The sequence below is a fragment of the Panthera tigris genome, chromosome A3 (genome assembly GCF_018350195.1).
Source record: "Panthera tigris isolate Pti1 chromosome A3, P.tigris_Pti1_mat1.1, whole genome shotgun sequence".
In the NCBI taxonomy this organism is placed as follows: Eukaryota; Metazoa; Chordata; class Mammalia; order Carnivora; family Felidae; genus Panthera; species Panthera tigris.
In genome coordinates, this window is record NC_056662.1 from 1399382 (window position 1) to 1405813 (window position 6432).

Genomic DNA, 6432 nt, shown 5'->3' on the forward strand with positions numbered 1-6432 from the left:
CCAGGCCGGGCGTGTGTGACTCAGACCCGCGCGTGTGGGACCCGGGCGGTGGTGGAGGCCGTGGTGGAGGAAGTGAAGTTTCCCGCCCAACCCTTCGGAAAGGCCGCCGGGGGCCGAGGGAGTTGGGGGGGGCGTCGCTCGGGGGGCTCGGGCGGCGCATGGTGAGGCCAGCACCCTTGCCCGGCGAATCCAGCGTTCCCTGCCTGCAGCCTGCTCGGTAAAATGACCCTTCCTTAGATGGCAGCCCTTGGGGGGTGGGTGGGTGACGGGCACCAGACACATCCCCGTGGAAAGGAGGTTCCGTTTGAATCCCTGCCCCAGCTCTCCTCGGCCTGCCCTTGAACACGAGGCTTAATCTCTCCGAGCCTCCGCCTTGGTGTTGATGGGGGGGGGGGGGGGGGTGATGACAACAGCTCCTCAAAGGTCCCTGAAAACCCTGAGCGGGATGAAAGGGAAGCGCCCTGGGGGTTGCCAAACTCCTAGAGTAACAACAGCACATCACGACCACAAGACTTTTTGCTTTCTGGTTGCCACAAAATGAATTTATTTTAATAGAAATCTACAAAAGTCAACCGTGTGTGTTTAAATCCTGAGGTAGGTTGGGGTAAGGGAGAAGTGACCAAAGCATGACCTTAGGCCGGTGAGGGGGCGCACCCAGAGCTCGAGGTGGGTGCAACCACCCCGGAGGGAGGGAGGCTGGCCTCTTCCTGTGTGTGCAGGGGGAGGGGAGGAGAGCCGCAGCGGAGCGGGGGTGGTTGCTGGGCCTTACGGTCATGTCCACATTTGCTCGTTATTTATGAAATGCTCTGCCTTCAGAGGGCCGCCCCCAGGGTCCCCGGTTTTGCCCTTGTCCCCACGCCTGCAAGCTGGGGCAAAGTCTCGCTGCTCCGGGAGCATTGGCCTCCACTGCCCGCACTGCCCTTTAAGAGGAAAACCCAGCACCTGTGCTCCCAGCTGGAGACCGTCTCTCTGAGAGTGTGAGGCAACCTCGCTGGCCTGCCTGGAAGAGGAGGCTGTTGGGAGAACGTGGGAGCACGGTCTCTGCCAAGATCGCCGCCCGAGGAAAGGACGGTGAGCTGGTCTGCAGACCCGGCCTCCGTGCGGAGCCTGCTGGGAGCTGACCGGAGATGCCTTTGGGAGCTCGTGAGCTCCCCATCCTGGGAGTGTGTGAACAGGGCTGGCCGAGGCTCTGAGGGTGATGCCGTGAACGCACCTCAGAGGCAGAAGCAGCACGGGACTTACTGTTTCCAAGTCCCTTTTGGATTCTACTCCTTGAAACTGTTATATACACATGATCTTCCTTTGGACGACTCGTGTGTTTCACTGAAAGAGTGAGTTTCCTTTTAAAAAGGCCAATCCGTATCTTTATCGTAGAGCACGGACGCAGATAAAAGAACGCGGAAAGTGGGGTTACGTTCTAGACAGATACTACCGTCTGCTGAGCGCTCCGGCCACAGACCCTCTTGCCTGAAAAGGGGCTGGTGTCAGACAGGTGTCCGGAAGGGCTGTCGCTGACGAGGGGGGCCCGTCTCCTGGACGTGATGGATCGGCGGGTGGGACAAGGGAGGGGAGAGAAGCCGGCTCCCGCCGTGACTCACTGTCGTCCCCGTGCTTGTTCAGGCACTGCCTCCATCGCCCACCCCAGGGAAACACTGTCCCCGCGGCCCCCGGGGAGCCTGGGCTCCTGGCCCTCCGCGTGGGCCCCACCAAACCCAGGGTCACATTGGACAGTCTCCTCACCGGGGACCCTCCGCCAGGACTCATCCACAGGTGCAATTTGAAAGGTAAATCAGGAAGGAACGTTTCAGGCACATTAATGCAAAACTGGGGCCTTTGGTTCTCCAACGTTAAGCCGGTGCCTTGGTACCTCGGGGGGCCCCTGGGAGCACCTGTGTGCCCGAGACCACGCCCTATGTGGCCTGCCCAAGGGGGCAGCCAGGTGCCTCGGGGCAGGTGTCACAGGGCCGAAAGTGCTGGCCCACGCTCCGGGCCACTGGTGCTGTGGGACCGGGCGGCGGCCTGCTCTCCAGAAGCCACCCCTGTCCTTCAGCGTGTGGGGGACGGATTAGGAGAGCAGGGACGAGGCCTTCGAGAGGTCACTCACAGAGCACAGCAGCCTTTGAGAATAAGCCAGCCTGATAAAGTGCCCTGGAACATTCTGAACTCAGTTCTATTCTGGGGGGGGGGGTGGGTGGCAGGGAGGTTTGTCCGGAGAGGAAGTAATTAGAAGGAAAAGAAAAAAAGTACCCAAGTTGCACCAGCCCCCTGTGGTCCCACGGAGGCTGTGCCACCGCCTGTGAGAGCCTCTCTAGGAGACTCGCAACAGGCGTGTTACATTTTTACGGTCGATCACCACCGTCTGGTGTCACCTTTGGAGGCACCCCAGGAAACCGAGATGTGTAAGCTCCTGCCGACCGGCACACCCTCTCTCCGTGTTCGCCCGCTGGGTTTACGCACATCTCACATCTCCTCGTACGATCGGAAGCAAAGAGAGAGGGAGAAACGTTCCCCGCGTCCCAGGACAAGTTAATGGTCAAACCAGAAGTGCCCCTGATGCTCCACAGGCAGCAGATGGGGCGTCGTGTTCTTTTTAGGAGCCGCTCCTAACTGAACAGGTCACTGCTCAGAGAAGCTGCTGTTACACTTTGGTTTCTGGTGGATAAAGAAGGAGTCCGGGCTTTCCTGCCCGACTAGACGGCCGTGTGATCTGAGGACGTCACTTGAGGACACCCAGGGCACCAAAGTTCCAGGAAAGTCCGACTCAGCAGAGACGGGGGAAGGCCCCTCTCTCTGCAGCTCCACGGCACAGGTACTCCGGGACCCGCAGAATGGCAGGTGCCAGGCTCCCGCGACCCGTGGGGTCCAGCCCTTGTCGAGACCCAGGGCCTCGGCCGCCCGGCACTTCCCTGGAAGGATCACTTGACTTTCATTGCGATCCACTTGTGCGGTCCTTCTCCTTTCGCTTCCACAGAGGCAAATGTCTGCCAGCGGCAGGGCTTCTGGAACTGCCCAGGCCTGCCCGGCGCCTGCCCTGTCGGACTGGGGTGGAGGTGGGGTCAGAAGGTCTGTTTGGCAGAGACCTCACATTCCAGAATGACCTCATGGTAGGTGAGTTGTTATTTCGGCCTCACCGACCCGCACGCGGGGCCTCCCGACGAGGCCTTGGGGAGTCCAGCCTTCCCGCTCGCTGTCGTGCCCACCCAGGTAACGCGCGTCATTTGTGAATCCTGTTAATTGGCCTGACTAGGAAGGTGGTATTGCATCGAGGGTGTTTTTGTGTCGGAAACACTTAAAGCAAATATTCAAATTATCAACAATTATTTGTAGGCCTGCTTGGGCATTTCTTCACGTTTGATTTTGTTGGAAACCTCAGCAAATGGAGTGGGTGGGACCTTTCCCGCCACCGAGGCACTGCCCGGGGCATCTCTGCCCCTACGGCCACGGGAGGGGACGACACAGGATGCAGGGGGCCGGGGCCTCTGCTTCTCCGTGGGGCTGGGTGGTCTGCCCCGTGCCCTTCCGGCCCCAGCCCTCCCTTGTCCAGTGTCCTTGTCCTGTCTCCCACCCACCTGGGCCGCAGCTCACACCCCACAGCCCAGGCCGACCCGCCACCTGCCCTCTCACTCCAGCCAGGACCCTCCTGCACCACAAACACCTCATGGGTCATCCCGTCTCCGTGCCTTACACTTGCAGCGTTCTTGTTTCTGGAGGTTTCCTTCCTTGCTGACTATGGACACCTCTATCCCACCTCCTCCAGGTCCTCAAGGACCATGTCTCTCTCCCCACTCCTGGAAGCCAGATCTCCGGGCTCTGTAGGTCTTTGTTCGTGGGTGTAGGCCTCACCCTGGTACCTGCCAGGCTGCATGCTCCCTGCAGAACCTTCCAGAAATCTGGCCATCCAGCATCGACACCCAGGCTGCCAGTGAGGCACTGATGGTGTGAGGAAGGGGGGACACATGTTCATGAGACATGATCGCAAGGGGGCTGCCTCAGTTTCCCCAGCTGTGGGAGGCATCCTGGACATCCACAGCCTAGTGCCGGCCCCAGGGTCCCCTCTGCTAGGCATGGCTTCATCATGGTCCCAGAACTGCTACCTGGGCTGACCCCTTCCAGCCCGGTGGTTCTGTTCACTGAGTCTGGCTGAGCCACCTTCCTCCCCTACCCTGACCTTCTCAACCTCCATCCAGGACAACATGGCTCCTTCCCAGCAGACAAGCTGCAGGGCCTGAGAGCCCCCTTCCCCGGAGTCAGCTGCCAGACCTCCCCCCTACCACCCCCCCGTCCTGGAAATAAGGGACAAATTCCCAACTGAGAAACAGACCTCCAGGGGCTCCTAGCTTAGTGATGGGACAGCAACAAGGTGGAGACCAGCTGCACGGCAGTTCTCAGTAAGTGCTGGGGGGCTGCTAGGAGGGAGAGGCCCCATCGGGAGGCCTACCGGCCAGTGTGAAACGGCTCTGGGGCGGCTGGGGAGGGCAAAGCCGGCAGGTGCAGCAGGAGAGCCAGGCTGTCCGCAGGCAGCTGACCTCGGGCACTGTGCACTGGCATCGGGTGGGCCTGGTGCGGGAAGGACAGACGGCTGCAGTCACAGAGGAGGGGCCGAGATTTGCAAGGAGACAGGACGCTGAGTCTGGAGCCTGCCGGGCACGAGTCAGGTGGAGCCGTCACTGCAGGCAGGGAGACCGCCCTGAGGGGGGTCCTGGAGCCCAGGGAGACCCTCGTGGGAGGACTGAGACCTTGGGACTTCGCCTGAGGGGGGTATGTCCCTGCAGAGCCTGGCTTGGGGGGCCAAGGGACCAGGCCCTCTCCAGGCTCCCCGGCTGTGAGCAGAGAGCTGCCCGCAGAGGCCCCTGGAAGGACCACTGGGGGGGAGGCCAGGAGGGAGCCCTCTGATCCCCCAGCTTCCTTCTCCAGAGCCCTGGTGGCCACCAGGACCCTGACAGCTTGCCGACCCGCCCTGCCCCGGGACGGGGGACCAGGGGGCTGGGTGAGCTCAGGTGAGTTCTCCCAACACCCGAGCCTGCTCAATGGTGAGATCTTTCCCAAAGTCTCCACGGTTCGGTGGCCTGTGGCCAGCATCCTGCAGGACTGGTGGGCACCTTCCCCATCCCGGGGTTGAAATGCGATTCTCCCGCTCGCCCAGAGGCCTGAATGTTCTATCAACCTCAGGAACACGGAGACCCAGAGGGGATTTGGAGAGCTGGCTTAATTTCCGGATCCCAGATGGCTTGACCCGTCACAGGAAGTGGGTGGCTCGGCAAGGCCCTCCGAGGCCCCCTGCCTCCCTCACCCCTCCCCTCCCCTGGTGGTGCCTCCCCCCTCCTGCCTCCAGGCCTGCGGGACCCCTCCCTGCGGTTACACCTGAGGCTTCCCAGAAATGCTTCCTGAAAACCCTCCCACAGGCTCCTGGTTGGGCCGGTGGACCTGCTGAGGTCACCTCTGAACCCGGCCCCACATCCTCCCGTGCAGACCCCGTCCCCCCCTCCTAAGACGACCTCAGCGCCCACTCCTCACTTCTCCCCCCTCGCTGATCACTGCCCCTCCCGGGAACGCATCCCCCCTGCCCGCCAAGGCCTTACACGCCTGACGTCCTTCTCTGCTCCCTCTGTCCCCTCACTCGTGAGGCAGGCTCGCGGTGGCCCAGGCCCCAAACCTGTGCCCGCAGCTGGCGTCCTCTGAGCTCTGCCTTCCAAGACCCATGACTGGCCTCCCCCGTGTCCCCCCTGGGAGGTGTCCGTGTGGGTCTCTCCAGCTGACCCCCGACCACAGGCATGGCCCAGGGCCTCCTCCTTGGGCCTCGACTGGCTCCCTCCCAGTGTCCTCGTCTTGCCCAGGGACCTGTCCAGACCGGTCGGGTTCTCCAGTCTCCCATCACTGCTGCTTGCCACTGTCCCTGCCAGCCCCCCGGTGGATCATCGCGTATTCACAAAACGCCAGCCTCCCTGCTGTCATTCCGGGGGCCGTGCTGGGCTCCAGTGCAGACAGCCCCCTGCACACCTCAGCGTTTCAGTCACCTTGTCCCCACCTTGTTCATGGTCACATCCGTGCCCCTCCCCAGGGTCCCACCTCCAGGGCTCCCGGAGACCCCAGAGCCCTCGGCCAGGAAGTCCCACACCCTCCATTGGGCCCCAGTTATCCCACCCGGGTCTTGCCTCCCTTCCTCCCTGCCAGGCTTTCTTCTCCCCACCCTCTATGGCTCGCTCTCCACCTCTGTCTCTGCCTCTCTGTCTCTGTCTCTGCATCTCTGTCTCTGCGTCTCTGTCTCTGCGTCTCTGTCTCTGTCTGTGCGTCTCTGTCTTTCTCCATCTCTGTCTCTGCGTCTCTGTCTCTCTCTGTCTCTCTGTCTCCCTCTCTGTCTCTGTCTCTGCCTCTGCATCTCTGTCTCTGCGTCTCTGTCTCTCTGTCTCCATCTCTGTGTCACTGTCTCTCTCT